At 40.0% G+C, this 11,038-nt stretch overlaps 1 pseudogene; it reads right to left on the bottom strand.

Annotated features, from left to right (window-relative positions):
* Positions 1–9,415: 9,415 nt before the first annotated feature.
* LOC148048099 (cyclin-dependent kinase 11B pseudogene) lies at positions 9,416–10,398 on the bottom strand (annotated as a pseudogene).
* Positions 10,399–11,038: the final 640 nt, after the last annotated feature.

Here is an 11,038-nt window from a genome sequence, read left to right as displayed (position 1 = left end):
ATACACGTAATGACATATACAGACAATACACAATTAAAAAATAGAAGCAACATTCATACATCATTCTGGTGGGGACGGATCCCAATCTTTAACCCCAGGCCTGGCGGGATAGCCAGATCTTAAGGGCTGTGCGGAAGGTCTGGAGGGTGGTGAGGGTATGAATCTCCACGGGGAGGTCGTTCCAAAGGGTCGGAGCTACTACTGAGAAGGCTCTCCTCCGCGTAGTTGCCAGTCGGCACTGGCTGGCAGATGGAACTCAGAGGAGGCCTAATCTGTGTGATCTAATCGGTCTCGAGGAGGTAATTGGCAGGAGGCGGTCTCTCAAGTACCCAGATCCACTACCATGAAGGGCTTTATGGGTGGTAAGTAGCACCTTGAAGCGCACCCGGAGATCAACAGGTAGCCAGCACAGCTATGACATGCTTCATGACCTTCCTGTTAAAAAATAACATCTGATAATATCCATGAAATAGTCTTCTTCATCACAATGCCTGTTCCCTAGAATGGCATACCTCCAGTAGTTCAAATTTGCTCAGCTTGCAATCCTTTAAACCACTACACTAATTTACGCACACACATATTGTCTCTCTGTGTTATATAATTATTCCCATTTTTGTGTCCTTCCTCCTTTGTTTGAGTATTGTGTCTCCTTTTTTAAATGTTGTACAGTGCACAAAGAGATTATTAAACTGAGTAGCTGTAGTAATTAATAAACAAGCAATGGAAAAGAACAGTGTAACTAGTCAAGTCTTCTTACCTTCTTGTAAAAGTGGTATTTCTGATATATCAAATGTCTTCTGAAGGAAACTTTCCACGTTATATTTATTGCAAGATACTGATACAACTTATATTTATTGTAAGATACCCTGCCTTTAGTCATTTTTTCCCTCTTTAAGTGATGTTAATTATGAAAATTAACAATATGGGCCATTAAACACATATTAATCACCACTACTTTGGAGTCTGGCTATTTTTCTGTTTGAGATCCATACTTATCTTGATAATTTATTGACTGCTATATGTGCATTTTGTTTTCTGTAGTATCTTTTGTTAACCATGAGATAATCAATGCTATATTAATCACTATGCTAACTTTGAATCTTGGCAACAAGAAAGATTAGATGCTACCAGTGATGGATAAACTCTCAAATGATTATTTGTTTTCCATGTTATTCCATGCTATGGAACTTCTGAACCTACAAATTATACACATAAGGCAAATTACAAAACCTTGGCAGATTTTTACAAAGAAAGAAGGAAGAAGTAATGTTGGGAATCTGGTATAGCAAGAAACTTTACTTTTAACTGTAATTACTAATGAACTTGAATTACTCTGTTCTATCTGAAATAAATGAAGACCACAAATATAATTTGTGGTGGACGAGATTTGATAATAGTTCTTAATCAAAGCTGCAAAAATAAGCTTGATCTTGGAAGTGAGGAATCCACATTTAATCCACCCCAGCTCATGTGGAAAATCATTTAAAATTCCTTTACTTAGTTAGACCAACTGTAAAACAGAACTAATAAAGCTTAACCACCTTTTAAAATTGCTTTGACATCTGCATATAAAACTATGGTATAGAGGAATTGGATGTACTCATTTTCTCTTCCTTCACTCAGGAGTTATTCCTTGTCAATGAGTTACCATAATGTGAATACTGATGATGCAAAATGCAAGTGACAATTAGGTGCCTAAAACTTTTGAGAAACAAATGAAAAACATGTTAATTAGCAATAAAATAAAAATGAACATAATTTAAACTTATCCACCAAAAATATCCACTTCTTATCTATTACTTTCACTTTACTAAAGGTTTGACAACAGTAGAATATTTCTTTATGGATAACTCAAAACCTTTGCTCCTTTTACTTATGGCATGGGCCTAGATTATTTGAAGGACCATCTAGCTCCAATGGGATTGATTGACCCCACTTGCTTCAGTGGAAGGGGCTGTCTGCAGATCCTGTCAAGGAACTTTAGCTTCCAGGGTTAAGCTAAAGAACTGTATCAAAAATTGTGAAGATCTTTCTGGCATTCTAGAACAGTCTTACAGCCTGGTTTTGCTGACTTCTTTGGGGCCTGATGGGGATGCTTTTGACTGGAGGTGGATGATAGAGTAAGAAAAAATACTTCAGTCCTGTACTTCAGTTCATTCCCTTCATTTTAGTTGTTACTTCAGTCTTATAAATTTTAACTTTTTTATAATTATCTTTTTACCATTTTGTAAGTCACCAACAGTGATAAGTAGATAGATAGATAGATAGATAGATAGATAGATAGATAGATAGATAGATAGATAGATAGATAGATAGATAGATAGATAGATAGATATTTGGTATGTTCAAGACCAAATCAAAGTAAAGATGGTTCTATTCTATCATTTTATGCTCATGCATTTCTTTCCTTATGATGAAGGAAGCAGACTGAAGATATTGATATATTCTATATCTATAATCTGTCTGACTATCAATAAATTTCATATCTGTGATTATGAATACAGGAAGTAATTTTTTAGTATTCAAGACATTTAGAACTCTCTTTCCATAGATGGCTTTTGTTTGATGACCATTGGCATAAATACTTTCATTAAACAAATATTAACTTAAAACTTTCTAAAATATTCTAAAATATTACTTTTGAATTGTTCTATTTGCTAATTGTGTTAATCATATTTTTATTATTTATTTTAAAGTTGTAAGATATCTTGAATTGTTTAATTGGAATGACAAAAGAAAACAATGAAAACCAAAAGGTGAAAACTTTTGTATAAGAGATATAGAAAAAGAAAGAGAAAGTATTGTGGGTTTTTTATTTAGTGACAAGATGACAACAGAACAGATATAAATAGAAATTAGGACTATAAGACTTTATAGACAAATGCTAGTTTTGAATGTGTTAAATGTATACAAGTATTTATTATATATGTACTCACTCCTCTCCTTTTTAACATTTGTGGCACAATTTACAACTAAAAATGCAATTTAAAAATGTCTTAAAACTGCATTTATTACAGAAGTGGCATAAATTTAATTTCCAATGCAGTTATTTTATAATTAAGTAGCAAATTTCATGTAGTGAAAACCAGAACAAAATTCATACAAATATCCATATAAACTTTTTTTAATCAGACATTTGTATAAATAAGTAGGATGGAATGGTCAGCTAAGATGGAAAAAAATTTAAATATGAAATGAACAAATTTTTCATTATTCTAAAGAAAAATGACAATTTGTAAAATTATGAATCAAAACTTCTTGATGTCTTCTCAAAAGGTAATGCATTTGGTTATGTCTGCTATTTCATTCTGCTATTCAAAAATGCCAACAAAATATGGGTATTTTCTTATACAATGTTTTCTTATAGATATGCAACTTTATGCCAAACACAGAATCTAAAGAATGCAAAATCTACAGAATAACTGTCTTCTGTTTTTTACATAAATCTGGGAAATGTGAAGAGGACCATTTGCTTAAAAAGGAGACCCTAACAAAATTATTTGACATTGCTAGGATATGCATAAATATGAAGTAGAGTAATGAATGTAGTTTGATTCTAATCATGAGACTGAGATACCTGTAAATACGGAAGAAGGAAGGAAGGAAGGAAGGAAAAAAAGAAAGAAAGAAAGAAAGAAAGAAAGAAAGAAAGAAAGAAAGAAAGAAAGAAAGAAAGAAAAGATTTGGTCAGCCTTGTGTGTAATATGAGACTATTTTTATAGTGTTTAAGAAACTAAATAAATAAAGAATAAAATAAAATATAATTGCTACATATGTATACTTTTTTTAAAAAAGGAGGATATATGTTAAAATTATTAATATTAAGATTTTTATTGAAATGAAATTTACTAAAACCATCAACATTAAATGGATCCTGCTCAGATGCTGAAATAGACCATTCAAGTGAGATGAAGAGAGTGGAAGAGAGAAGGGAGACAAGAGGGGAGGGGCCTTCCGCTCGCCTTCCACTTAGGCGAGAGGGGAGATGGGGGGAAGAGGAGGAGAGAAAGAAGGAGTGGAAAGAGGAGAGAGGAGAAGGAGAGAGGAAGGAGAAGTAGAAAAGAGAAGGATGTTAGAGGGAAGAAAGGAGGTAGAGAGGAGGAGAGAGGGAGAGGAAGCAAGAAAGTGATGGATGGAGTATAAATATGGTGTATGGAAAGCAGAAGAGCAAAGGATAGTCTTTGGGGGTTGATGGTAAGATGAATTGATATAATATTGAATAATAAAAAATAGTGTTGGTTATGATGCAATGGTATACATGTGGTTATTTGTATGAAACTAAAAAAAATAAAAACTTATTTAAAAAAAGAAACGAGACTAGAAACTGGGTAAATTCTAGTCCTGTTTTAAGCACAAAGGCAGCTGGATAGTCACTCTATCCAACCCAAGAAACAGTTTTAATTGTGGCATTTAAAAGCAGATATTTCAGATATTTGTTTGTATTGGAAAAATATAGTTTTTGAACCAGAAGAATTTGACTTTTTAGCAGAAACGGCATTTAAAAATCTGACATTTTTTATGTTAGTTATTCTTGCTATCAGATTATGAAATAATTTGCATTTTAGGTAACAATTACTCATTGTAGTTTCTACTGTTTCTCTAATAAGAAAGAAGGAGGGAGGAGCCAAGGTCACGACGATATGGTCGTGCGGTCTTGATGTTCTGAGACCGCAGCCAATACTTTTGCCACTGGGTGGTCCAAACGGACCTAAACCGTCCTGAAGAGAAGGTGAACAGGAAGAATACATCTTGCTGATCTCAGGGATATCGCAAAATCCCTGAAAGAAGCAAGAGAAGTTTTTCAAGCCGGCAGTAAAAAATCCAGCCAAGGCTGATGAAGTCGGGGTGGCTCAAAAACGGAAGGATACGGAAAGTGAAAGTGTTTCCATCTGGTGAGGAACTTTTACTGTTTTAAAAAGATACTGCCTATAAAAACTTAAAAATTAATTTAAATTGAAGAATAGAAGAGTCAAGCGGCAGAATTAAATTTGGAATTGTTTTGGACAGTGGTTATCTTACTTTTGAAATGCTATCTTCATGGATGGAATTTATACAAACCTTTTGAAATGGATGGATTAAGTTTTCCACCTTCTATTTATGATTCTCTGTAATCTATAGGCTAAAGTCTTCCTATTCATTGCTGTGGGTATTTTTCTAATTTATTTAAAGATTGGACTCTTTTTTCTAACTTGAAGTACAAGTTACAAAAATACAAAAGGAAACTTTTTAACAGCATTACCGCTGCTCGGAGGCTGGGGGGCTTTTGTTTTTCCATGGGTTGTTTTTGACTTGGTGCCATAAGACTTTACTTCTTAGCTACAAAGGGTGATAAGAAGGAAAACACACAGATGGTCCTTTGAAGTGCAAATAACATCCTTTATGAATCTATGTTTTAATCTTATTAACCTTCCAAGCCAGAGCAGTTGTGTTTGTTAGAATGGCAAATTTGCAAAAGATACTTTCAGAAATACAGAAGTTATCAAATATATATGAAAGAATAGATCAAAAGCTGGAATACTTAGAGCACATAACAATAAAATATGATGAAAAATTGAGGATATTTATCAAATGCAAGACAGGGTGATTGAAACTGAAAAAATCAAAGGGAAAATGAATATAAAGAGATTAAACCTGCTGATATTGATGGTAACTGGTTTGTTCCTGTAAATGGAAAGAATGGAAAACTGAAAGATGAAGTAAACAGAGAGGAATTCTATTCCAGAGGGCAGGATATAGAAGAGGAAAAAAATAAAGAATTTATGGACTCAAAGAAAGAAATTCTACTAGCAAAAGTATTGATAACACTGCTGACAATCAAAGGCAAGCTGAATAAGGAAACAGAAAGAGGGCATCAAGATTTTATGAGATATTTTACAAGCAAGAAGTTGCTAAGAAAAGTCCACACAAAGCTGATCAAGAAGATGATTAGAGGATTGGTACCACAAATGGCAGAAGATATGAAATTGTTTTGTTAATCGAAAGATACAGGTTGATAGATGGAAGAATATAATTTAAAACTAGTTAAACCTAGTGAAATTTATTGATAATAGATATAGCTTAAATAAATAACTGATAATGTTACTAATGTATACAATGTGCAGTGTTATGATGAGTATAATTGGATATGAATTTTGAATGCTACCCATGTAAGGTAGATTAGCAATCTTTTTGGATTATACATAAAGGATAATAATAATAATAATAATAATAATAATAATAATAATAATAATAATAATAACAACAACAACAACAACAACAACAACAACAACTGCTTGGATCTGCACGCATATTACGAAAATATGTTACGACGTCCTAGGCCCCTGGGTGGGGCCCGACTATGCCAAATCCGGCGAAACAACTGGCCGCTGTGATACAATTGTATAATAATAATAATAATAATAATAATAATAATAATAATAATAATAATAATAATAATAATAATAATAATTGTGCAAAAATTATAATATTAAAACAGCAACACACTGGTGGGAACATCAGCCTGAAAAAGTCACCCAAAATCATATGGTCAAGATCTTGTGGGATTTCCGTATACAAACCGACAAAATACTGGCGCATAATACACCAGACATCACACTGGTTGAGAAAAATAAGGTCACAATCATAGACATCGCAATACCAGGTGATAGCAGGGTCGCCGAGAAGGAACATGAAAAAATCGCAAGATACCAGGACTTAAAAATCGAAATTCAACGACTATGGCACAAACCAGCAGTGGTAATTCCAGTGGTAATTGGCACACTGGGTGCTATTCCAAAAGCACTGGAATTACATTTAAAACAGTTAAAAATTGACAAAATCACCATCAGTCAAATGCAAAAAGCTGCACTGCTTGGATCTGCACGTATATTACGAAAATACGTTACGACGTCCTAGGCCCCTGGGTGGGGCCCGACTAGTAACCAATGCCAAATCCAGCGAAACAACTGGCCGCTGTGATACAATTGTATAATAATAATAATAATAATAATAATAATAATAATAATAATAATAACAACAACAACAACAACAACAACAACAACAACAACAACTCCGCCATTGCCGGTCCCAAGCCCGGATGAGAAAGGAGGAGGGTTGGGGTCAGGTTGGCATCTGGTCCCGTAAAAAAACCCCGCCAACCCATACAATATGGTGAAAAAAACGAATAAGAATTCCATACCGCATCAGTCATCACGCGGGTTAACAAGGGCCATGGCAGATGTTGGGGTCCCTGGACATCCGTCGACAAGTGGGCTACAAGTGGACCAGCCAACAAAACAACAAAAATATAGTGCAGATAAAAAACGTGCCATAATGGCCTGTTACTACAACTCAGAGCCAGAAAAAAGAGGCTATTTAAAGCGAATGTATGAATTATGGAAAGAACAATATCCAGATTCAAATCTTAGTGCACAATGACTAGCAGATCAAAGGCGATTTATTATATGGAATAAAGTGTTTAGTGAAGTTGAACTAGAGGAAATTCAGGCAAATTGCAAAACCCAAAAAACAATATCACAAGCGGAAATAACTGATATTCAAGACACAACTAAAGATATTATAGTAGAACTCCCAGAAGAAGCTCTCGGGGAGGAAATAACACCACCACCACTAGAACCAGTTATCACTGAACCAACTGATGAACTACCGTATTTTCACCCATATAACCCGCGGGTTATATGCGTTTTTTACATACACAGCATGCCCCCCGCGGGGTATAAAAGTGGGTGGGGTATACGGAAAATATTTTACACAGATTAACTAAAGGGAGAGCTTGGGACCACCACTTTCCTCGCGGCAGTGGGCTGGCTCGGCGGCTCGGGCTCCTTTTCCCCCTTTTCCTGCTTGGGTTTCGGGACACCTTCATGAAAACCCTGCCCCTGGCTATGGGCGAAGCGACCAGGAAGAAGCAGGAGGTGAGAGGAAGCACAGGCGGTGCTCGGCAGCCCAGATTCTGCAGCTCCTCGCCTTCTCTGGCTTGGAAGTCCGGCAGGAAGGGAAGGGGAGGTGGCGGTGCGGCTGTGGCTCTGTTTTCAGGCCAGCCGCCACCTCCCCTTCCCTTCCTGCCGGACTTCCAAGCCAGAGAAGGTGAGGAGCTGCAGAATCCGGGCTGCCGAGCACCGCCTGCGCTTCCTCTCGCTTCCTGCTTCTTCCTGGTCGCTTCCAAGGGCAAATGCCAGGGGTGCGTAAATAGCAGGGACAGTGCACAGGCATCGCTCTTCAGCTTACACAACCTGACACGCTGACTATTGTGTCTCCAGTTCCCTTACCGAGAATGTGCAGTGAGGTTTCGCTCCGCTGGCTTAAAAAGCATGGGTTGGTTCCCTCCGCCTGCCTTCCTCCTAAGAGCAAACGCCAACAAGAGTAGTTGTCTTCTTCTGCTTTGCTCTGTGAAAGGGCTTCACTGCCAAAGCATTTTGGTTTTTTTTTTTTAAAAAAAAAAAACACCGTCCCTTTCTCTCTCCAGTTAACAGGGCCAACCCAAGCGGTGCATTTTATCTGGGAGACGACACACACACACACACACACACACACACACACACACATGACACGCGCGGCAGGAGGACCGGCGTCCTCCGCGCTCTCGGCTGCCACAAACGCCACGCAACGAGGGGATCTCCTTTTGGGGAGGGGGTGCCGCCGGGCGGTCACTACTTCTCGCCCGCAAAGAGCAGGAGGTGAATGCCCTTGCCCATCGCGGGTGGGGGGGAGACAGCGCTCATGCAGCAAAAGGGAAAGAAACAAAAGCGGGCACGGTACCTTGCGGTGAATCCCCTTAAGTCCCCCTCCTGCTCTTTGCGGGCGAGAAGTAGCGACCGCCCGGCGGTGATCCCAAAATCAGGAGAAAAAAGAAGAGCGGTTTGCACCACGTTTACTATCATTTCAGGATGCCCTCCGCCTCCTGACCCCATTCCAACCCCTTCTCCACTGGCCGTAGCAGGGGGGCTCCCCCTAGGCATGCCCTTTGTGACTTAAGGGAGAACAATGAAGGAGCCGGATTCTCCCTTCCTGCTGTTTGTTCTTTGCCAGGGAATTCAACGCTTTGCCTGCAAGGATCGTGGGAGAAAAGGGGGATTTTATGGGGAGAGAAAACCGCCCTGGGACTCCCAAGTCCTAAGAATCCAAACTCCGAGATCAGCTCCGTTCTTCTGGAGGGGAGTGGAAGGAAATATTTTTCCCCAAAGAAGAAAAAATCCATATCCCCAGATATTTATAAGAGGATTTGAGCGGATTTTCTTGTAAAAGGTTTCGGTGTTATTTAGGAAGGGTGGATGGATGTATGGATAGATGGACAGTATATCAAAGCAAGCGGCTCTGGTTCAAGAAGGGCTCTGGTTCATCTCAATGGGCGGGAAGTAAGAGGGAGGGACCCTTCCTCCCTCCCTTCCATCTACTTTATTGAACTCCATGGGAGGAAAAGCTCTCCTAGCCCCGCTCTGAAGTGAAGGAGTATAAACTATGCCATAAGGAAGTATCTTTAATGTCATCGTCACCCAGCTGACTGTACCCCAGTCCTCCTTCTGGGGGTCGCGGGCTTGTGCCTCGTTTCACACGCTGTTGTTCGCTTTGGGCCGGCCATGTTGGAAACATGGAAGGGTCAATGGGCTGTGGGGTCTCACGGAAATATTCATGCTTTAAGCCGTCTTCGGCAGTGATCCTTCTCCCAGGGTAGTAGGTCAGGAATTTATTCATGAGATCAAATCCTTGATCCGAGAGGCGTTCCCAAGTCTTTAAAAACTTTGTTAATTTGGTCGATTTCGGACTTCCCCGGGAAAAGCGGCTTCTGGGTTAACAGCTCCCCAAAGATGCAACCCACGGACCACATGTCGATGGCTGTGGAATATTCCTTGGCTCCGAGTAAGAGCTTGGGCGCTCGGTACCATAACGTCATGACAACCGGGGTGTACGGCTTTAAGGGAGAACCGTATTCTCTGGCTAGTCCAAAATCTCCAACTTTTAAAATCCCAGCGTGACTCAAGAGCAGGTTAGACGTTTTCAAATCCCGGTGCAGAATCCAGTTGTCGTGGAGGTGTTCTACGCCTCGGAGCAATTGAATCATCAAAGTTTTCACTTCCCCTGGCAGAAAAGGCTGCTTCATGGTTTCCATCAAGCTTTTGAGGTCATGTTCAAGGTAGTTCATCACGATGTAGATCTTGTCCATGTTGCTACCGACGACAATCTCCCTAACAGTGACAATATTTGGGTGCTGAGCTTTGAGGATGGTGTTGATCTCTCTTAAGGAAGTAATAGGAAAACCTTCTTTTTCCTTCTCCATTTTTAATCGCTTCAAGGCCACAATTTCATCTGTTTTTTTGTCTTTGGCTCTGTACACCACGCCGTAAGTCCCTTCCTCGATCCGGTTCAGGCACTGGAATTCTTCCATGCTACGGCAGCCCTGAAGGGCCGGGAGATATTTGGGTAGCTCTTGTTTCAGTTCTACGGGTGAGGAGATGGGGGAATCGGGAAGATATTCCCCTTCCTCCAACCCCTCCCCAGCTGGCACAGGCTTTCTCCTCCGTTGCCGCCTCCCGTCCCTCTCCGGACGTTCCCTTCTCCTCCGTTCCTCCAACCCCTCCCCAGCTGGCACAGGCTTTCTCCTCCGTTGCCGCCTCCCATCCCTCTCCGGACGTTCGCTTCTCCTCCGTTCCTCCAACCCCTCCCCAGCTGGCACAGGCTTTCTCCTCCGTTCCTTTCCCCGATCTCAGCAGTTTCCTTCTCCTCCGTTCCTCCAACCCCTCCCCAGCTGGCACAGGCTTTCTCCTCCATTGCCGCCTCCCGTCCCTCTCAGGACGTTCCCTTCTCCTCCGTTCCTCCAACCCCTCCCCAGCTGGCACAGTCTTTCTCCTCCGTTCCTTCCCCCGATCTCAGCAGTTTCCTTCTCCTCCGTTCCTCCAACCCTTCCCCAGCTCGCACAGGCTTTCTCCTCCGTTCCTTCCCCCGATCTCAGCAGTTTCCCTTCTCCCTTACTCTTCACGGGTTATATAAGTGGGCGGGGTATACGGAAAACATTTTACACGATCTTGAAAACCTGCGGGTTATT

This window comes from Thamnophis sirtalis, unplaced genomic scaffold (assembly GCF_051295495.1).
Source record: "Thamnophis sirtalis isolate CommonGarterSnake01/CBP01778 unplaced genomic scaffold, rThaSir2_p1.2 scaffold_3, whole genome shotgun sequence".
NCBI classification, from domain to species: Eukaryota; Metazoa; Chordata; class Lepidosauria; order Squamata; family Natricidae; genus Thamnophis; species Thamnophis sirtalis.
Note: the sequence above shows the minus strand (reverse complement) of the source record. Positions and strands in the feature narration are given on the sequence as shown.